Raw genomic sequence first — 23,148 nt, 5'->3', positions numbered from 1 at the left:
TGATAGAATTCACCTGTGAAGCCATCTGGTCCTGGACTTTTGTTTGTTGGAAGATTTTTAATCACAGTTTCAAGTTCCTACTTGTGAGTCATCTGTTCATATTTTCTATTTCTTCCTGGTTCAGTTTTGGAAGGTTCAACCTTTCTAAGAATTTGTGCATTGATTCCAAGTTGTCCATTTTATTGGCATAGAGGTGCTTGTAGTAGTCTCTTATATTGCTTTGTATTTCTGCAGTGTCTCTTGTAACTTCTCCTTTTTCATATCTAATTTTATTAATTTGAGTCCTCTCCCTCTTTTTCTTAATGAGTCTGGATAAAGGTTTATCAATTTTGTTTATCTTCTCAAAGAATCAGCTTTTAGTTTTATTGACCTTTGCTATTGTTTTCTTTGTTTCCATTTCATTTATTTCTCCTCTGATCTTTATGATTTCTTTCCTTCTACTAACTTTGGGTTTTGTTTGTTCTTCTTTCTCTAATTGCTTTAGGTGTAAAGTTAGGTTGTTTATTTGATATGTTTGTTGTTTCTTGAGGTAGGCTTGTATAGCTATAAACTTCCCTCTTAGAACTGCTTTTGCTGCATCCCATAGGTTTTGGGTCATTGTGTTTTCATTGTCATTTGTTTCTAGGTAATTTTTGACTTCTTCCAGTGATCTCTTGGTTATTTAGTAATGTATTGTTTAGCCTCCATGTGTTTGTGTTTTTTACGTTTTTTTGCCTGTAATTTATTTCTAATCTCATAGCGTTGTGGTCCAAAAAGATGCTTGATATGATTTCAATTTTCTTATATTTACCGAGGTTTGATTTGTGACCCAAGATGTGATCTGTCCTGGAGAATGTTCCGTGTGCACTTGAGAAGAAAGTGTAATCTGCCGTTGCGCCCCTCCTATAATCTCATTGCAGCTTCTCCTTTGTCTTTGGATGTGCGGTATCTTTTTTGGTGAGTTCCATTGTCTTCCTGTTCAGCAGTTAGTTGTGATTCCGGTGCTCTCACAAGAGGGAGTGAGCGCATGTCCTTCTACTCCGCCATCTTGAACCAGTCTCCAGGGGGAGGTCTTAGAAGTTCAGGAAAACATGAAAATCTTGTTTCCAACAAATATTTTAGGACACTGTCCACATCTCTCTTCAATAATCTCCCTCTTTTTAGGACTTTTAATATTATTATGATAATATCAAACCTCAGATTTTTGGTGTCTTTCTGAATATTCAGTTCATGGACTAGTTGATTTAGTAATGTAAGACAACCTAAAATACTAGCAGGATAGAGCTAGGGCAGAAGGCTTTCCTCTAACTGGGAAACATCAAGAAAACTAAGAGAAAAGGGCCATGGCTAGGAGATGGAGGGCTGTTTGTGGCAAGGTTGTCACACCATCCCTGGAGCAGCCCATCTTTGAGGCATTGGAGAGACGGAAGGCTGGAGAGGTCTGGGGAAGTTTCCTAGAGCATGTAGACTTGCGCAAGCCAGTGAACATGAGACAGAAAACAACCTCATATCTGGAGCAAATTTCAGTCTTCCAGTCTGGTTTTCTCTGTACTTGCTGCCTCCATTTATCAACAAGACACATTGCTGCCTCCTGGGCTTCTGAGTGCCCCCACCCTGTGGGCAGGAGATGGAGATATCAGACTTGACATTCCTGGCTCACAGGGGCAGACCTGTCTGGCGGGCCACTTGCTGCCTGTCACCTTGGCTCAAGGGAGGGTCCCGCTGCTCCTGGGAGAGCCACCATTTGTTGCCTGCTAAGAAATTGCTTTTCCAATAAAAAGAACAGGGCAGCTTTAATTTGGTAATCTGGAACAGACTCCAAGATACACTGATAAGTGAAAAAAACAAAGTTCAGAGAGTGTGTGTAATACGCTATCATTAGGGGGAGAAGAAGGAAGATTATTTATTTGTACATGCTTATTTGCATATATGTAGAATATCTCTGGAAGAACACACAACAGACTGGAACTAGTACTATGTTTAAGGAGAAGTGAGTGGCTGGGAAATAGGGATGGGAGAGATATTTTTTATGTATACCTTTTTTGCATTTTGAATTTTTTACCATGTACATGTTATAACTGATTCAAATAAATGATTATTTCCAATCAAAGCAATTTATGCAGCCACTAAAAGTGGTATTTATGAAACACATGTAATAACGTAGTTTATAATATCATTTTAAATGAACCATTATATGTATGCTAACCTAAACAAAACTTAACAACCTCATCATTTACTAACAATAAGCAAAACTCTTAGGTATATAGAAAAGGACTGGAAGGAGATGTACCACAAGGTTAATGGTGATTTCTGAAACTATAGGTATTTTCTCCTTTTTTTTCATTATTTCCAAATTTTCTTTTATTATATCTTTTATTGTATAATGGTGAAAAAAATAAACCTTAGAACAAAGAAAATAAATTGCTTTTCCTTTCCAGGTTGCAGCAACTGAGCTACCCAGGAAAGGACTAACCTGTCCACTCCTTGACTTGTGCTCTTGACTCCCCTTCTGGCTGCAGGGGTAGATTTGAACCAGAGATGAGGCCTAGAGGCATTGGGAAGAGTCGAACAAAGAAAGAAAAAGGAAGGATGTCAGCTGCTTTCTACCTGATGGATTTTCTTCACTTTCATCACAGATGTGTGTGGGAGTGTGGGAGTCAGGTATTCCTGGCTGAATATACCTGCTCCTTGGAGCTTTCTCCATCTACTGTGCTCCAGCCTCCTGGATCACCAACTCTTCTAGGTTCTTTCTCGTTTGTAGCTCATCATGTCATATTTAACTCCTATACTGTGCCCATCTCTTTTTTTTTGGCCATGCCACGTGGCGTGTGGGGATCTTAGTTCCCTGACCAGGGATCCAACCCGTGCCCCCTGCAGTGGAAGCGTGAGTCCTAACCACTGGACAGCCAGAAAGTCCCCAGTAGTGCCCATCTTGATTCTCGACTTGTGGGTGGATCTCCTCCTGTAGGTCTGTCCCCTCCTGTGCTACAAGTCCCAACCTCCAGCTCTGCGGTCTTGTATTGTCAGCTACCTCCGAGTTTCTTGCGGAGTGCTCCAAGGTGCATTAAACAGGTTTGGAGTAAATGTGAGGTTCTCCTGCCAAACCTGCTGCCAAACTTTGTACTCCTCAGTTCTGTTAATAGCATTACCACCCATGCAGTTGCCCAGCCAGGGATCTTGGCAGTTCACCTCGACTCTTTCCTCTCCCTCCCTTCTGCCAGTTTTCCTTTTTCTTCCATGCCATCACCTATCACCCTTCATCCTTAGTCTCCCAGCTTTTAGTCCAGTCTATCACCAAGCAGCTCTCCTACTTGACTCCCAGCAGAGCTCCATTCATGGGATAAAAACCCAAATTTCTTGCAGGGTAGAAAAGGTTCTTCATAGAATATTCCCAGCCTGCCTCTCTGGCCACATCCCATACCACTGCCTAAATTACACCAGCCTTCAGCTTCTTAATGTTCCTTGGACAAAATGTGTTCTTGGGCTTCCCTAGTGGCGCAGTGCTTGAGAGTCCGCCTGCCGATGCAGGGGACATGGGTTCGTGCCCCAGTCCGGGAAGATCCCGCATGCCGCAGAGCGGCTAGGCCCGTGAGCCATGGCCGCTGAGCCTGTGCGTCTGCAGCCTGTGCTCCGCAACGGGAAAGGCCACAACAGTGAGAGGCCCTCGTACTGCAAAAAAAAAAAAAAAAAAAAAAAAAAAAAGGTGTGTTCTTTACAGCTCTGTACTGTAGTGCATGCTGTTCTAATACTTAGCAATCTTCTACTCTTCCTGCAGAATTACCTGAATTATCACCTCCTCCCTGAAGCCTTCGCAACTTCCCCAGGCAGTATCTGCAACTCCCTCCTCCGTGTGCTTTGTCCAGGCCTTAATCCTAATCCTACTGCAAGACAGAGAATGTATAGTACTCTTTTTTATATTCCCAGAACTCTCCTTACTCAATGCCCAATGCATAGTAGATGCTCAAAACGTTGAATGAATTAATGAAAGATTTGCATTTCTTCTGTACTCCTCATGTGTTATACTGGCCTTCAAATGTTTTGAAGTCACTGGGCAACACAGAGCTATGGATAAGAGGAGCACAGGAAACTTCCCTTTCACCGGTTTCCCTGGTTCTTCCCCTCCAGCCCTTTCCTGCTTATCTTTCAAATCAGCAGACCTGGGCTCCCTGGGTGGCGGTATGCATAATAAAACACCTAAGCTTTGATTTGCCTCTGTTCTTAATTTTCATCCTATTTATTCTTTGGGAAGTTTTGATAAATAAGCATGAATTCTTTCTTGGCATGAGGCTGCAAGTGGAGTAAGAGGATTCTATTACATCTAGGAATCATCCGAGCAAACAGAGAGAAGGAGAGCATCAAGATTGTGCTGGAAGAAAAATGGCCTTCAGGCTCTTGGAAGAGTTGCCCACCCTGATCCTTTGGCTTTGATCTCCAGGCTCCATTAGAACAAGGTATTAGCTTTAACCAGCTCTTTGTTTCTACACCACGAATGTCGAATGTCGAATGTCGACAAAGGGGTTGTACTTAGAAATACTAAAGAATAACAACAACAAATTGCTGTCAAAGTAAGACATAACACAACATTAGGGGTGGGTCCTTATCCAGCAGAGACGAGAAGCGGGAGCAGCCTTGGCTGTGATCTACCTACACAGGGGAGGAGGTAATCCCCTCCAAGGGAACCTTGAGCCACGGCCCCTGCTGACCAGAGGGGACCCAGACCGAGGACTTCCTGAAGGCAGGTGCTGTGGCCACACCTCCAGAGGAAGATCATCATGTGGACAGAGTGGGGACAGGTAAGGGTGGAAGCCACCATCCCAGAAATCGACCACACAGGTGTACCAAAGGGAATTGTTGGGATGAGACGCCTAGTTTCTAAGTACTTCCCGTCTCCTCACCACACACACACACACACACACACACACACACACACACACACACACACACACACACACACACACACACACACACGGTCACAGTCATGTACTCTTTCTTTTCTTTTCTGATTAATTTATGGCCGTGTTGGGTCTTTGTTGCTGCACGCGGGCTTTCTCTAGTTGCGGTGAGCGGGGGCTACTCTTCATTGCGGTGCGCGGGCTTCTCATTGCAGTGGCTTCTCTTGTTGCAGAGCACGGGCTCTTGGCGCGTGGGCTTCAGTAGTTGTGGCACGTGGGCTCAGTAGTTGTGGCTTGCGGCCTCTTGAGCGCAGGATCAGTAGTTGTGGTGCACGGCTTAGTTGCTTCGAGGCGTGTGGGATCTTCCTGGATCAGGCCTCGAACCCATGTCCCCTGCACTGGCAGGCAGATTCTTAACCGCTGCACCACCAGGGAAGCCCTATGTGCTCTTTGTTTTGAGCTTTCTTCCAATTCTGTTTCATTGTCTGTGGCCAACTCAGGTAGAAGGTTTTAATAGCCAGGATTATGTTGCAGAGATATGGTTCAATTTAATTTATGGTTCATATATGTGTATATTTAATATACATATATGGGGTGGGAGAGAAAAAAAATGATAATACAAATTTTTCTCAGCCCAAGATAACCCTTTAGCAGACAAACCACAATGATGTCCAAAGAACACACCTCGGGACTTCCCTGGCCGTCCAGTGGTTAAGACTCTGAGCTCCCAATGCAGGGGGCCTTGGTTTGATCCCTGGTCAGGGAACTAGATGCCACATGCCACAACTAAAGATCTGGCACAGCCAAATAAATAAATAAATATTAAAAAAACCCCCAAAACCCTCTTCTAGCCCAGCAAAGACCAGTGCGAAACTTGGTCTTTTGAACCTTCTCTCTTTCATTCCTAAACTTCAGAAGACTTCTCTTCTGACCACCTCCACTCCTCACCACAAACTCACTCATCACTTTGCAGCATGGCCCCCTCCTCCACTTCTTTCCTGAGAAGACATGCAGCCTCCTGAATCTTCTCAGACTGTGTGCTCTTCTTCTCGGGGAGAATGGCAGTGCCAGCCACGGGATGGGGAGGTCAGTGGTCACTCATTTACTGGCTGTGAAACTTTTGAGTCCTCTTTGCCCCTTTTGTCCACGTCCCCTTCCCCTCACCATCCCATCATCTAATGAGTTGCCAGGTCCCACCGAGTCCACCTCACGTTCTCTCTAACGTCTACCAACCCTCTTCATCCTCATTGTCTTGGCAAAGCACAAAAGTGAGAAAGGGGACGCTGCCACCATCAACCCCAACTCTCCAACCATGACCTTCCTCCTGTCTGTATTCATTTCCTAGGGTTGCCGTAACAAATATCACAAACCGAGTGCCTTAAAACAACAGAAATTTATTGTCATAGTTCTGGAGGCTGTAAGTCCAATATCAAGGTGTCAGCAGGTGGGTTCCTTCTAGAGGCCCTTGAAGAGCATCTGCTCCATGCCGCTCTCCTATAGCTTCTGGTAGTTGCCGGCAATCCTTGGTATTCCCTGGTTCCTATACCCACGTCTCTCCAACCTCTGCCTCTGTCTTTATAAGACATTCTCCTCTGTGTGTGTGTATTTCTGTGTCTCTGTTTTTTATGAGAATACCAATCACTGAATTTAGGATCCATCCTAATACATTATGACTTCATCTTAACTAATTTCGTCTGCAAAGACCCTGTGTCCAAATAAGGTGACATTCTGAAGTTCCTGGTGGGCATGGGCTTTTGGAGGAGACTATTCAGCCCAGCGTTTCTCCAATCGTCACAGTCCCGCTCCTCCTGCACTTCCTCTTTTCGCTCATGGGGACCTTCAGTCTCACTGTCTCCCTGCTTTGTCTGAGTGTGTCAGTCTTACGTCCTCCAACTTTCCTATCCAGGCTTGACCACACAGTTGATGACCTGAACCTTAACACCCTGCCTCCGACTTCCTGTTACTCACCCTACAGTCTGTCTCCCTCAACGGGACGCAGCGGCTCTGTAGTTTGCTGAAAGAAACTGCACACCCCTGAGGTCTAGGGCCCTAACAAAACCTCTGTTTCCAGCGGCAGCCAGGCCCTCTATGCCCATCAGCAGTCTTCAATGACTCTTGCAAAGCGTCACCTCTCTCTCCAAGCCCCACACGACCCTCCTTCATTCTGTCTCAGGAATGGACTCCCTACTTCATGGAGAAAATTGAGCCGGGAAGCTACAAGGACCTGAAAACCCTGCTCCCCTTGCATTTAACCTACATCTCCAGCTAAGCTCACCTCCTCCCTCTCACAGGAAAGCGCTGCCCCCTCTGCTCAGACCCATCCAGCTCCCTTACAGCCCCTAGGGGGAACTTGCTCCTTCAGCCAACTCTGCTCTGTCTCTCAGCCTACACCCATGCCCAAGTCACTCTGGTGTTAAAACACACCCTCCTCTTAGCCTGTTTTCTTTTAGCTAATTCTCAATCTCTCTGTCTCAGTAAGAGCTGCTTGAAAGATAGCCTCTGTGGTAAACACACCCTCCCTTTCCGTTGACTCGGAAGACACTTGCCCCATGGAGCATCCCCATGGGAGGCGGTCACTTCCCCCGCCCGTTTCCTCTAACCCCCAGTGCTCCTTTGTACTGCTGTCCAGTTCGGTGTCATCGTATCTTCCAGATTTGCACTTGCAGACATTTGATAACTATTTGTGGCATGTGTAAAGACTGTAAAGTCAGCAGGTTCTGGGCCACACTGTGTTCCTCTAGGCCCAGTTAAAGTGTCCGTTTTCCTCGGACACCTTACCTGGACGAACGGGACGGGCTGAGGAAGACAGCAGCAGCGTAACAGGACAAGTAAAGAGACCCCGTCTCCCAGCGTCTCCTCCCTGTGGGGGCCGCCCTGTCAGTGCCTTCAATGAGCAACAGCTAGTGGCAGTGTGGCCGGGGAAAGGTGGGGAGGGGACGGGGAGGGTGGCTCTCTCAATGGTGCCAATGCCCTGCTTACCTCCCTTCTGATCTGGGGCTTACGTGCGCACAAGATGGCAGAGGCAACGTGAATTTCACTTCACACGTGGCCTGGCGGGCCCAGCCTTCGCCAGCCCACCCCTTCTCCCACACCTCCACTGTAACCTCTCCCCACCTCCACATCCGGGTCTCCTCTCCTATTCTCTGGGGTAAGAAAAGCCACCCATAATTAAACACAGTATGTCAGGCTCTGAGCCACGCGCTTTACGTACCACTTCCTTAACAGCAACCCAGTGAGTTAGGCATTATTTCCCCCATTTTACACATGAGAACTTAAGACTTAAAGAGAATAAGTAACTTGCCCAGAGTCACGCTGCTCGTCAGTGGCAGAACAGAGCCCCAAACCCTGGCCCCGATGCTTGTAGTCAGCCACTCGCCCAGCCTGTCTTCTTGTTTTCCAGAGGCCAACCTCGATCTCAGTTTGCACCTGATCTCATGCATAATGGTTCTGGGGTGTGTTTACCAGGCGTGAGCAATTCTCCCTCTTTCCATGTGTCTCACCCCCAGTTCTCTCTTCCATTATCTATCACAGAAATACACGAGGGGCGTAGATGGAGAGGGAGGGATTAAAAAGGGGGCAACAGATAAGAGCTCTTACGAGATTCCCTCCTACTTGACTAAGGACAAGGACTGGGGCTCTGTTCTGTTTTCATATCTCTAATGCCCATAAATGTGTGCTGAGAGAAGGAATACACTTTTACTCCTGATCAGAATCTACAGGCACATTTATTTGCCTCGGTGGCGAAAGATGTTGTGGAAGACCCTAATCTTGACACTCTTCCTGCCACATTATCGGAGTGTCATTTCAACAGGGCACAGTCCTGTAGATGCCCTGGGAGAGGGAGGCCTTTGAAGTCTTACGGATGGTTTAGACATAAAGTTTTCATGATGATTTAATGTGGTAATTTAGGTAAAACCTGGCACAATCTTTATTAACAGGGAACAGGTTAGTGAAGTAACAAAACATATAAGGCAATGCTAATCCTCTACAGTAGTATCCAGATGAATGAGGCAAAGGGGGTGGTCAGTAACTTTTGTGCCACTTGAGATGGCCGTTTTTTCTTAACGTTGTTCCAGCCACGGAATGTGGCACAGATAGAAACCCACCAGACGCTGCCACTCCACTGCTCTTATGGCGCGCCATCGTCCTCAGAATAAACCCCCCTGCCTCTGACTTCAAGCCCTTCTCCCTCTGCCTCCTGCCTCCAGGATCTCATCTCACACCCTCTCCCTCTCTGGTCTCTTGGCTGGGGGAGCAGTATCTCCTTCCCTGACCACCCAGTGGTGTCTTTGTTAGTCTTTTTTTTTTTTTTAAACCACTGTATCCTCAAGAATGCCTGACAGGACTTCCCTGGTGGTCCAGTGGTTAAGAATCTGCCTGCCAATGCAGGGGACACGGGTTCGAGCCCTGGTCCAGGAAGATCCCACATGCAGTTGAGCGACTAAGCCCGTGCGCCACAACTGCTGAGCCCGCATGCCACAACTACTGAAGCCCGCATGCCTAGAGCCTGTGCTCTGCAATAAGAGAAGCCACAGCAATGAGAAACCTGCACACCACAATGAAGAGTAGACCTCGCTCGCCGCAACTAGAGAAAGCCCACACACAGCAATGAAGACCCAACGCAACCAAAAATAAATAAATAAATAAATTTATAAAAAGAAAAAAAAGAATGCCTGGCAAATAGATGTTCAATAAATAGTTGTTAACAAGTGCAGGAAGGAACTGGACCATTGCCACTTTAGGTGGGAAAGGTAGGTCTTATTTTCTTGGAGTCTTCTCTGTCCTCAGGGCTATTTTCAAGGTGATGCTCTGGAACGTTTTAAAATTTTGGTGGATCTGGAAGGTACTTTAAAAAAAAAAAAAACACCTTTCTGTTTGTGAGGCTAGTAGATAATTGCTTGAAATATTTTTAGAAATCCCTGAACACCATCCATTTCCTGATTTTGCCTGTTACCCTTACCCTGAGCATTAAATGTACATCAGCTTAGCTTATGGTTTCCATCACAGTTTTCTTGACATGTTGCTTTCTTGATTTCTAATCTAACAAGGAAAACCTAGTTACACAGATTTTTATCCCAATTAAAATTATTCTACAACAGTAATAGGAGTACAGAATTTGCATCTTAATCCAATTGACAAACTCTTCATAAGAGTTGGCCAGTTTTGGGAATTCCCTGGTGGTCCGGTTGTTAGGACTCTGTGCTTTCACTGCTGGAGCCTAGGTTTGATCCCTGATTGGGGAACTAAGATCCTACAAGCCCTGTGGCACAGCCAAAAAAAAAAAAAAGTGTTCATTAGTTTCAAAAAAAGAGGCCAGATTGGGACTGGCATATGGTGTCACCCAGAGGTTGTTAGCAGCCGATGGCAAGGAGAGGCAGAAGGTTTAGGGATTTCTGGGGAGCTGAGGTGTTGCCTCTGAGCATCATTAAGAGATGCTCTACAGGGGAGAAAGAAATGAGAGGGACTGGAAAGCTTTTCCAAGGGAAAAAAGAGTTAAGGAGAAAAGCGAATGAATGCTTGGTAATCCCGTGAAAACAAAAAATGCATAAACCAGGGATATAAGCTTTTATATATTCATTCCTCATTCTCTCCTACATTTACGCATCCATTCAACAAACATTTGGTGCATTGAGCAGGCACCAAACTAAGTCCGAGATGATGCAAGTGTGACTGAGTCTCGGTTTACATTGTAAATAGCTCACATTACATGGCCAAATGATACGATGTTGGTGAAAAGGGCTTGTGAATGGCCCAGCACTACATGTTGGTTATTCTTCCAACATTTAATACAGTGCTGGCACAGAGCAGGTGCTCAAAAATAGCTGTGGAAGGAAAGAATAAGGAGAGAGTCTGAAACAACAAGCTATAATATGTGAGAACTGGAGACTGTAGGGGCTGAAAACTGAAGAGGAGATCTGTGTGATTCATTAAAACACCAAACAGGGCTTCTTGATTATTCCAGAGACTGGGAACTCGATGTGCTCAAGCCTCCTTTTCTTGTAACCATGTGACCTCAAGTGACTTAATCTCGCAGGGGTTGAGTAAAGGAGTACAACCGTATCAGACTACTACCTTTGATATATTTTATTTGTGAATTGGGCTCATCCTGAAGTTTGTTCAAGACAGTAGCTGGAGTTAGAATAATACATTGTAAATTCCTTCAAATCCCATGGAAGAAAACAGATAAAACTGTTGAACAAACATTTCCTTTTCTGTGCAGGAATGTGGTCATTTCAAATGGGAACCACTGGTTAAATTATAACCTTACGTGGGTGCTTACGTTAGCTCTGTCTTTCCGGGTTGACCTTCAGGAAGCTGCAATGAGGATTTAGTATCTAATTTGGGAATCAATTAGCTTGTCAGGTTTTGAAACTTGCTAGTTTCAAGAGATTTACAATAATTGTGCCAAATTAACTCCCTCAATTTTTTTATAACATAAAGCGACCATTAGTGGATATAAATATAATAAATAGAAAGATTTCAAAGGCTATTTGACCATTAAAGCCCATATCTCTCTTAATTTGTGCCAGGTCAGGGAAAAAAAAAAAAATCCCAGAGTGAAATGTGGCCAGAAATCACAGTACAGAGAAGTTTGACAATTCCCCAAGTTCCAGAATGAGTTGGAGAGGAGTCAAAACTTAATCTTACAATCTCATAAATGCTTTATGACTATAATTATTACTTGAAGCTATCAGGTGGTATAGACATCTACTACTATTGTGGAAATTGAGTAGTATACAAGTTTTCCAGCAGAAAATTACATTGAAGGTTAATTTGTCAAAATGGTAAGGATCTATTTATTTTTCATCAAAACGTTTTGACATATTTCCTTATACGATAAATAAATGTTCATTATTGAAAAATTAGAAAATGTAGATAAATGAAAAAGAGAAAAAAAAACACTCAAAATTCCACCCTGTAGAGGAAAAATCACAACATACTTTTTAAAATTAAAAAATGGGATTATACTATTTGTAACAGAAAAAACACTCAGAACCTAAGATCAAAACTTCTGCTTTCGAGCTTCCCTGGTGGCACAGAGGTTAAAAATCCGCCTGCCAATTCAGGAGACATGGGTTCGAGCCCTGGTCCAGGAAGATCCCACATGCCGCGGAGCAACTAAGCCCATGCACCACAACTAGTGAGCCTGCGCTCTAGAGCCTGTGAGCCACAACTACTGAGCCCGCATGCCACAACTACTGAGCCCGCATGCCTGGAGCCTGTGTTCTGCAGCAAGAGAGGCCACCACAGTGAGAGGCCCGTGCACCACAATGAAGAATGGCCCCCGCTAGCCGCAACTGGGGAAAAGCCCACTCACAAGACCCAATGCAGCCAAAAATAAATAATTTTTTTAAAAAAACAAAAACACACACACACACAGAAAAAAAAACTTCTGCTTTCATATTCCTGTACTAGAAGAAGCATCACCTGGAAAGGGATAGGGATGGAGGCTGACACTTTTTTCATAAATTATAAATAAAAAGGAAAAGGACTTCCCTGGAGGTCCAGTGGTTAAGACTCCATGCTTCCACTGCAGGGAGTGAGGGTTTGAGCCCTGGTCGGGGTACTAAGATCCCGCATGCTGCTCAGCACAGCCAATAAATAAATAAATACAAAGGAAAATGAAAACTTTGGGGAAAAAAAAGGCAACCTGATCTTAACGCATGTTCATATGTATTATATTTATATGGTATTGCTTGAGGTCAGAGCACTTGAGTTCCTTATTTCCTGTGTTTAGTCCTCATAGATGTTTATTGAACTGTATGCTAACTGGTAATGTTCAAGTGTCCCATTTAATCTATTAGGTATGAGTCTTTATTATACTCAAGAACCAAGCTTGCTAGGAATTAGCTTAGTACAGTGTTTTGTACGTAGTTGGTTCTCAATGAATGTTTGTTGAATATATGAATATATGTATTTAAATAATAGTTTCAAATATTATTTGAGGAAACAAGCCTAGGATGTTGTACTCACATGAGTTCAGAGGTCTTAACAAACTTCAGAACATTGTTTTCTTAGGAGACTTAATTGACATACACAGAGTGCAGGCTAACACCATCACAGAGACTAAGTGACATGCTTCACAAAGTGCCCCAGAGTTTGTCTGGAAGCCTGGACCACTTGGCTACTAAGAAAAAAAATTGCTTCCTAGTGACAATGAATGAACTGCTAACTTTTAGGGAAAATTTATGCCCTTTATCACAAGGAAGAAAGAATAGGCCAAGAACACAGGTTCAACAATTTCCCATTGGAGAATGAGTTTATTTCATAGGCAAGGAGAATTCCAGAGAAGAGGTAGTGACTTGCTCAAGGTCATACAACTAGCTAATGGCAGTGATAGGACAAGAACCCAGGCCCCCAGAATCCTGATTATTGCTTTTTCTACCACCATGCTCCCTAATAATAACATATGTCCTACAAATACTGGGTCAGTGGCCTCAATTTCGAATACTCACATGACATTTCTAACTATGAAAAGCAGATGCTTACCATCCTTATGATAGACAAAATAATGGTTTCCCAAAGAAGTCCTGTGAATATTACCCTACACAGTAAAAGGGACTTTGAAAATGTGAGATGGGGATATTATCCTGGATTACCATGTAGCTGTGAGCCAAGGGATGCTAGCAGCCTCTAGAAGTTGGAAGAGACAAGGAACAGATTTTCACCTGGAGCCTCCAGAAGGAACCAGCTCTGATGACATCTTGATTTTAGTCCAGTAAGATTCATTTCAGACTTCTGACCTCCAAAACTGTTTGAGAACCAATTTGTATTGTTTTAGACCAGTAAATTTGTGGTAATTTGTTAAAGCAGCTAATAGGAAAATGATATAATCTTTATTTCAGAATAGTTCTTTTATTTTTATTAGACTATTAAAGGCTGGAGATTGAATATGTGGTAGAAGAGGAAACCTTTTGGCTCTGTGGGTGGTCAAATCTCTGCTTTGCTGTTTCAGAACCTTTGTAGTATTTTGTATTTATCATATTCATCTGTTCATGTCTCTCCTTTTAACAAGCTGTCTAGTTACATATCTGATTCTAATTTTTTCTATTCCTATTTAAGCAAACTATTTTTTTAAAATTTTACTTTATTTATTTTTTATACAGCAGGTTCTTATTAGTCATGAATTTTATACACATCAGTGTATACATGTCAATCCCAATTGCCCAATTCAGCATACCACCATCCCCACCCCCCCATGGCTTTCCCCCCTTGGTGTCCATACGTTTATTCTCTACATCTGTGTCTCAACCTCTGCCCTGCAAACCGGTTCATCTGTACCATTTTTCTAGGTTCCACATACGTGTGTTAATATACGATATTTGTTTTTCTCTTTCTGACTTACTTCACTCTGTATGACAGTCTCTTGATCCATCCACGTCTCAACAAATGACTCAATTTCGTTCCTTTTTATGGCTGAGTAATATTCCATTGCATATATTTACCACATCTTCTTTATCCATTCGTCTGTCAATGGGCATTTAGGTTGCTTCCATGACCTGGCTATTGTAAACAGTGCTGCAATGAACATTGTGGTGCATGTGTCTTTTTGAATTATGGTTTTCTCTGGGTATATGCCCAGTAGTGGGATTGCTGGGTCATATGGTAATTCTATCTTTAGTTTTTTGAGGAAACTCCATACTGTTCTCCATAGTGGCTGTATCAATTTACATTCCCACCAACAGTGCAAGAGGGTTCCCTTTTCTCCACACCCTCTCCAGCATTTGTTGTTTGTAGATTTTCTGATGATGGCCATTCTGACTGGTGTGAGGTGATACCTCATTGTAGTTTTGATTTGCATTTCTCTAATGATTAGTGATGTTGAGCATCCTTTCATGTGTCTCTTTGCCATCTGTATGTCTTCTTTGGAGAAATGTCTATTTAGGTCTTCTGCCCATTTATGGATTGGGCTGTTTGTTTCTTTAATATTGAGCTGCATGAGCTGTTTATATATTTTGGAGATTAATCCTTTGTCCATTGATTCATTTCAATATTATTTGAAACGAATCAGTTATTTCAATATTAATTCAATATTTGATTTGCAAATATTTTCTCCCATTCTGAGGGTTGTCTTTTCATCTTGTTTATGGTCTCCTTTGCTGTGCAAAAGCTTTTAAGTTTCATTAGGTCCCATTTGTTTATTTTTGTTTTTATTTCCATTACTCTCGGAGATGGATCAAAAAAGATCTTGCTGTGATTTATGTCAAAGAGTGTTCTTCCTATGTTTTCTTCTGAGAGTTTTATAGTATCTGGTCTTACCTTTAGGTCTCCAATCCATTTTGAGTTGATTTTTGTGTATGGTGTTAGGGAGTGTTCTAATTTCATTCTTTTACATGTAGCTGTCCAGTTTTCCCAGCACCACTTATTGAAGAGACTGTCTTTTCTCCATTGTATATCCCTGCCTCCTTTGTCATAGATTAGTTGACCATAGGTGCACGGGTTTATCTCTGGGCTTTCTATCTTGTTCCATTGATCTATGTTTCTGTTTTTGTGTCAGTACCATATTGTCTTGATTACTGTAGCTTTGTAGTATAGTCTGAAATCAGGGAGCCTGATTTCTCCAGCTCCGTTTTTTTCCCTCAAGACTGCTTTGGCTATTCGGGGTCTTTTGTGTCTCCATACAAATTTTAAGATTTTTTGTTCTAGTTCCGTAAAAAATGCCATTGGTAATTTGAAGGGATTGCATTGAATCTGTAGATTGCTTTGGGTAGTATAGTCATTTTCACAGTATTGATTCTTCCAATCCAAGAACATGGTATATCTCTCCATCTGTTGGTATCATCTTTAATTTCTTTCATCAGTGTCTTATAGTTTTCTGCATACAGGTCTTTTGTCTCCCTAGGTAGGTTTATTCCTAGGTATTTTATTCTTTTTGTTGCAATGGTAAATGGGAGTGTTTCCTTAATTTCTTTTTCAGATTTTCCATCATTAGTGTATAGGAATGCAAGAGATTTCTGTGCATTTTGTACAACTTTACCAAATTCACTGATTAGCTCTAGTAGTTTTCTGGTGGCATCTTTAGGTTTCTCTATGTATAGTATCATGTCATCTGCAAACAGTGACAGTTTACTTCTTCTTTTCCAATTTGTATTCCTTTTATTTCTTTTTCTTCTCTGATTGCCATGTCTAGGACTTCCAAAACTATGTTGAATAATAGTGGTGCAAGTGGACATCCTTGTCTTGTTCCTGATCTTAGAGGAAATGCTTTCAGTTTTTCACTGTTGAGAATGATGTTTGCTGTGGGTTTGTCATATATATGGCCTTTGTTATGTTGAGGTGGGTTCTCTCTATGCCCACTTTCTGGAGAGTTTTTATCGTAAATCCATGTTGAATTTTGTCAAAAGCTTTTTCTGTATCTATTGAGATGATCATATGGTTTTTATTCTACAATTTGTTAATATGGTGTATCACATTGATTGATTTGCGTATATTGGAGAATCCTTGCATTCCTGGGGTAAATCCCACTTGATCATGGTGTATGATCCTTTTAATGTGTTGTTGGATTCTGTTTGCTAGTATTATGTTGAGAATTTTTGCATCTATATTCATCAGTGATATTGGTCTGTAATTTTCCTCTCTTGTAGTATCTTTGTCTGGTTTTGGTATCAGGGTGATGGTGGCCTCATAGAATGAGTTTGGGAGTGTTCCTCCCTCTGCTGTATTTTGGAAGAGTTTGAGAAGGATGGGTGTTAGCTCTTCTCTAATTGTTTGATAGAATTCACCTGTGAAGCCATCTGGTCCTGGACTTTTGTTTGTTGGAATATTTTTAATCACAGTTTCAATTTTTTTACTTGTGATTAGTCTGTTCATGTTTTCTGTTTCTTCCTGATTCAGTCTTGGAAGGTTATACCTTTCTAAGAATTTGTCCATTTCTTCCAGGTTGTCCAATTTATTGGCATAGAGTTGCTGGTAGTAGTCTCTTAGGATGCTTTGTATTTCTGCAGTGTTTGTTGTAACTTCTCCTTATTCGTTTCTAATTTTATTGATTTGAGTTCTCTCCCTCTTTTTCTTGATGAATCTGGCTAATGGTTTATCAATTTTGTTTATCTTCTCAAAGAACCAGCTTTTAGTTTTATTGATCTTTGCTATTGTTTTCTTTGTTTCTATTTCATTTATTTCTGCTCTGATCTTTATGATTTTTTCCTTCTACTAACTTTGGGTTTTGTTTGTTCTTCTTTCTCTAGTTCCTTTAGGTGTAAGGTTAGATTGTTTATTTCAGATGTTTCTTGTCTCTTGAGGTAGGCTTCCATAGCTATAAATTTCCCTCTTAGAACTGCTTTTGCTGCATCCCATTGGTTTTGGATTGTCGTGTTTTCAGTGTCATTTGTCTGTAGGTATTTTTTGATTTCCTCTTTGATTTCTTTAGTGATATCTTGGTTATTTTGTAATGTTTTGTTTAGCCTCCATGTGTTTGTGTTTTTTACGTTTTTTTCCCCTGTAATTTATTTCTAATCTCATAGCGTTGTGGTCAGAAAAGATGCTTGATATGATTTCAATTCTCTTAAATTTACTGAGGCTTGATTTGTGACCCAAGATGTGATCTATCCTGGGGAATGTTCCGTGTGCACTTGAGAAGAAAGTGTAATCTGCTGTTTTTGGATGGAATGTCGTATAAATATCAGTTAAATCTGTCTGGTCTATTGTGTCATTTAAAGCTTCTGTTTACTTATTTATTTTCATTTTGGATGATCTGTCTATTGGTGTAAGTGAGGTGTTAAATCCTCCACTATTATTGTGTTACTGTCGATTTCCTCTTTTATAACTGTTAGCATTTGCCTTATGTATTGAGGTGCTCCTATGTTGGATACACATATATTTATAATTGTTATATCTTCTACTTTTTTTTTTTTTTTTTGTGGTACGTGGGCCTCTCACTGTTGTGGCCTCTCCCACTGTGGAGCACAGGCTCCGGACGCACAGGCTCAGCAGCCATGGCTCATGGGCCCAGCTGCTCCGCGGCATGTGGGATCTTCCCAGACCGGGGTGCGAACCCATGTCTCCTGCATCGGCAGGCGGACTCTCAACCACAGCACCACCAGGGAAGCCCTATATCTTCTTCTTGAATTGATCCCTTGATCATTATGTAGTGTCCTTCCTTGTCTCTTGTAACATTCTTTATTTTAAAGTCTATTTTATCTGATATGAGTATTGCTACTCCAGCTTTCTTTTGATTTCCATTTGCATGGAATATCTTTTTCCATCCCCTCACTTTCAGTCTGTATGTGTCCCTAGGTCTGAAGTGGGTCTCTTGTAGACAGCATATATATGGGTCTTGTTTTTGTATCCATTCAGCAAGCCTGTGTCTTTTGGTTGGAGTATTTAATCCATTCATGTTTTAGGTAATTATCGATATGTATGTTCCTATGACCATTTTCTTAATTGTTTTGGGTTTGCTTTTGTAGGTCCTTTTCTTCTCTTGTGTTTCCCACTTAGAGAATTTCCTTTAGCATTTGTTGTAGAGCTGGTTTGGTGGTGCTGAATTATCTTAGCTTTTGCTTGTCTGTAAAGCTTTTGATTTCTCCATCGAATCTGAATGAGATCCTTGCCGGGTAGAGTAATCTTGGTTGTAGGTTCTTCCCTTTCATAATTTTAAGTATATCATGCCACTCCATTCTGGCTTGTAGAGTTTCTGCTGAGAAATCAGCTGTTAACCTATGGGAGTTCCCTTGTATGTTATTTGTCATTTTTCCCTTGCTGCTTTCAATAATTTGTTTGTCTTTAATTTTTGCCCGTTTGATTACTATGTGTCTCAGCGTGTTTCTACTGAAGTTTATCCTGTATGGGACTCTCTGTGCTTCCTGGACTTTGGTGGCTATTTCCTTTCCCATCATGTCAGCTTCCCTTGTGTCCCATTTGCCACGAAGATTTCTTTTGGTGTATACACCTCCATGGCCGATACACCAGCAGTCAAGAGCCCGAGCACCACCCCAAGCACCGACCACAGCCAGCGCCTGCAGTCTGGGGATGCAATCAGTGTCCCGGCCCCGGCGGGCGCTGCCATCGTCCTCCAGCCGCAGTTGCCGTGGCTCCGGGCCCCGGTCCCCACTGCGGTTAGCTCGGCTCTGGCCCGGGGGCTCCGGACTGGCCGCTGCCCGCATCTGCCAGCATCCCCATGCCACGATCCCCACTCGCGGCCCCAGCTGCTGCCTGCCAGCCCTCCGCCCAGACCTCTAAGCAAACTATCTTAAAAAGAGCTTATTTGGTCATTTTTTGAGTTAGGGAGAGTTAAAACTGAGGCTTCTATTTGTGCCTTTTTTTCACAAACGTCCCACACGTGTATCATTCTTTCTCCCCATACCATTCTTTCTTCTCTTTGTCTTTCTTTTTCTCAGGATCCCCCTTTCCTCTTGCACCTTCTTTTCTGTCCCTCTGCTCCTTTTTTTTTTTTTTTTTTTGCGGTACGTGGGCCTCTCACTGTTGTGGCCTCTCCTGTTGCGGAGCACAGGCTCTGGACGTGCAGGCTCAGTGGCCATGGCTCATGGGCCTAGCCGTTCCACGGCATGTGGAATCTTCCTGGACCGGGGCACGAACCCGTGTCCCCTGCATCGGCAGGTGGACTCTCAACCACTGCACCACCAGGGAAGCCCCCCGTGCTCCATTTTTAATTCCAGTTAAATTGCTTCATCATCCACCTTCTTCCTCTCTTTTTCTCTGGAGCTCTCTCTCACCCTGTCGCATTCTTGAGTTTCCACCTGATCTTGCTCAAAAATAGTACAGACAGTTTCCCTAGTCCCCATGCTCTCCTGAATTTCTTACCCAGTGGCTGAAAAACAATCCTAGGAGTCAGAGATTCTCAGAATTTGAAGGGGTTTCAAAGATCATCAAGTTTAACTGCTCATTCATGTTTGAATTCATACCTCCTTCCTGATATATTTGACAAATAACCTTTCTTTCACAAGATTTTTTGTTTTTTAATATCTGTGTGTAAGGCGTGTGCCCAGCCTTTGCTTGAACACTCCAAGTTAGAGGGCTCATTCCTGAATGAGGCAGCCCATTCTGCCTTTGGGTAGCTCTGATGGGAAAGAAGTTTTTCCTTCTCTTGAGCTAGAATCTTTTGTAACTCTGACACGCGGGTTTAAGTCTATCCCTTAAGTCACATGGAACAATATGACAGTTCTTCAATATTTAAAGTTAATCTTCATATTTACTCTGGATTTTCCTCTTCTCCAGACTAAATATCTCTAGTTCTTTGAACTATTCCCCAAATGATGTCTTTTTAGCTTTGCAGTTATCCTCTTTTGAAGTTTTTGTTTGTTTGTTTGTCTATATTTTATTTGAAGAGTGATGCATTCTGAATGAATGCACCAGAGCAGGGGGAACTATTAACTTGCTCATTAGATCAGCACTGTCCAATAGAACCTAATGTTATGGTCAAAATGTTCTGTATCTGCGATGTCCAATATGATAGTCACCAGCCACATGTAGTTGTTGGGCATCTGAACTGTGACTAATGACAATGAGGAAGTTTTAATTTTTAATTTAATTTAATTTATTTATTTTTTGGCTGCGTTGGGTCATTGCTGCTGCACGTGGGTTTTCTTCAGCTGTGGTGAGCGGGGACTACTCTTCGCTGCGGTGTGCGGGCTTCTAATTGTGGTGGCTTCTCTTGTTGCTGAGCACGGGCTCTAGGCACGTGGGCTTCAGTAGTTGCAGCACGTGGGCTCAGTAGTTGTGGCACACGGGCTTAGTTGCTCCGTGGCAGGGGGGATCTTCCCGGACCAGGGCTCCAACCCGTGTCCCCTGCATTGGCAGGCGGATTCTTAACCACTGTGCCACCAGGGAAGTCTGGAAGTTTTAATTTTATTTAACTTTAATTATTTTAAACTTAAATAGCTGCATGTGGCTAGTGGCTATCACATTGAACATCACAATTCTAGATATTATAACTCTTAAAATATAGAATAATTTTGCATTGTTTCAGAGTAGCCATAGATTCATTTTGAGGGTTTTTTTCTTTACTGAAAACCTTCACTTCTTTTAACCGATGCTAAGCCAATCTATCGTCATTGGTCATATAAGTATACCTGCTGTATAATGGGAGAAAGCCATTTTGTGTCAACCAGGGAAAGCCTGTTCTCTGCTATTTTTGATTCTGACTTGTGACTATCTACGAATTCTGAGTCAAGCTCAGTCTTCTCTGCTGATTGTCCTTCCTGGTGTCCAGATTGCATTCCTGGAGTCTGGAATCCACTGTCTGAGCTGATTTTCTATGGACCTTCTGCTTATTCTCATATTGTATTTGTCAATTTTTTTTCTATAAGAATATACAAAACACCTACCAGGTGCCAGGCAGGAGCTGCATTGCGTTCTGAGCAGAGAGAGATAAATAAGACAATTCTTTCTCCAGGATTCACATGTCTCTGGCTCTAACCTGCCAATTTTGCAGTTCTGCTTCCCATCCTTGACTCCTTATCTCAAGTTCTGTATCTTGGTCTTAAGTCATTGTTTGGAAGTGGGATGGGCTGGGAAGATGGGTGGGGAGAAGAAAGAAGAACTACAAGAAGTATTGTGGCACTCTAGGGAAAAACAGATCAAACTTCCTAGAGTCTGCACATTCTTTTTCTAGGAAGAGATAAGCAAAAACCTCCCAGTCATAAGCTTTTCATGGCCGGTAGTCAATTTGTCTGTCTTCTCTAACAATTTCCTCCTCCTTGATATCTCCACAGCCTTCTTCTTCGTGTTCAAAAGTATGGCCTGTGGAAAAACCAACAACAAAAAGAGGCTCTGGATTTTGTTTCTTTATTTGTTTTCCTGACTCCTTTAAATAACTGTATATAAGATAGTGCCCATCTTATCAGGGATTATTGGTTGAAAAATATACGCCCTTTAAAGGCCCCCTCATGCAGGATAGGCAAAGGGGAGTAGAGCAAAGAGATGGAATGGCCTTAGGGCAAGAGGGCAGAGGTAGCTATTGCTTGAGGGTAAATAAGTGCTGTCTTGCTTCTCTGAAGTCCATCACAACTAGCTTTGGGACATGGGTTCCCAATCAACAGTGCCAAATTGCCCCAAACAGCTTTTGATCAACCAGAGTTAGTCATGGACCAGTTCTCTGCAGAATCCTCCCCACATCCCATCTTTCCCCATAGAAAAGAACTACCCTTTATTTTAAGTTCCTGAGGACAGACTCTCAGATGCCCTTTCCTAGGGGTTGGCAAACTAATCCAAAGAAAAAATCCCCACAAGCATGAGACTGGGGGGGAATAGACACCTATAAGGGGAAATAGATACCTATGCATCTCCCCCCCCCTCCCCGCAAGGGTCTCTCTTCTGGGGTCCCTGGTATGTTAGGTTTTTGGGAAAAGAACTTGCAGGGGCCCCTGTTGCAGCCACAACAATGGGGGGCATCCAGGGAAGATGGGAGAGAGGAGGACACTTCCTCCCCTCTCTGATAGAAGACTGCTATCTTGCTCCTAAAATAGAAATAGGCAATATTGTATCTCTATACAAGAAGACAGGAGGGCTTCCCTGGTGGCGCAGTGGTTGAGAGTCCTCCTGCCGATGCAGGGGACACGGGTGCGTGCCCTGGTCCGGGAAGATCCCACATGCCGCGGAGCGGCTGGGCCCGTGAGCCATGGCCACTGAGCCTGCGCATCCGGAGCCTGTGCTCCACAATGGGAGAGGCCACAACAGTGAGAGGCCTGCGTACCGCCAAAAAAAAAGAAGACAGGAGAAGTAATAGGAGGTTCTGAGGGAAGGCCATGACGAGGATTAGGAGACCTGGAGCCTCGTCACTGTCATGCTGTAAATGTGTGTGTCTTTGTGGAATAGTTAGCCAGTTCCTTTTTCCCAGACTCAGTTTCTTCATTTGTAAGATGGGAGCATTGGATAGGATCAGTGTTTTTCAAACCTCAAACCAAAATTCATTAGGAGGTTGTAAAATCAATTTAGAGTTTTTACCAGCAGGTTGGGTTTTTTTCAATGAAATAAAATAGATCAGAATGTGCTGTTGTACTCAGCATGTGCTGTATCGTAAAAAATTGTTCTGTTAAACTTTTGTTCCAGTTTGTGTGTGTGTCCGTGAGTGTGTGTGTATGTACTGGGTTGAAACATCAAATGTGTTTCTAACTGTGGATCACAGTAAAAATATTTTTAAAATTCACGATTCCGGAAGTTCCCTCTGCCTGGTGTTTTAGGTTTCCCTGTGTCTGCAGAAGGCACTCCATAGGGATTTACTTCCATGGTGATTTGGGAGAACAAGTTTCCATGACACCATCCCACACCTTCAACCCAAGCAGCCAGTCTTTGTACCGAGCCCAAGAAGAGCACAGCCCCTCAG

General features: G+C 42.9%; 1 long non-coding RNA gene across 1 annotated transcript; it reads left to right on the top strand.

The window, feature by feature from the left end:
• Positions 1 to 4,577: 4,577 nt before the first annotated feature.
• On the top strand, positions 4,578 to 22,534 carry LOC137205001 (uncharacterized). Its single transcript, XR_010933952.1, has 2 exons — positions 4,578 to 4,772; positions 21,539 to 22,534. It is a non-coding gene; the product is annotated as an uncharacterized lncRNA (long non-coding RNA).
• Positions 22,535 to 23,148: the final 614 nt, after the last annotated feature.

This window comes from Pseudorca crassidens, chromosome 13 (genome assembly GCF_039906515.1).
Source record: "Pseudorca crassidens isolate mPseCra1 chromosome 13, mPseCra1.hap1, whole genome shotgun sequence".
In the NCBI taxonomy this organism is placed as follows: Eukaryota; Metazoa; Chordata; class Mammalia; order Artiodactyla; family Delphinidae; genus Pseudorca; species Pseudorca crassidens.
This window is presented reverse-complemented; position numbering and strand designations above follow the sequence as displayed.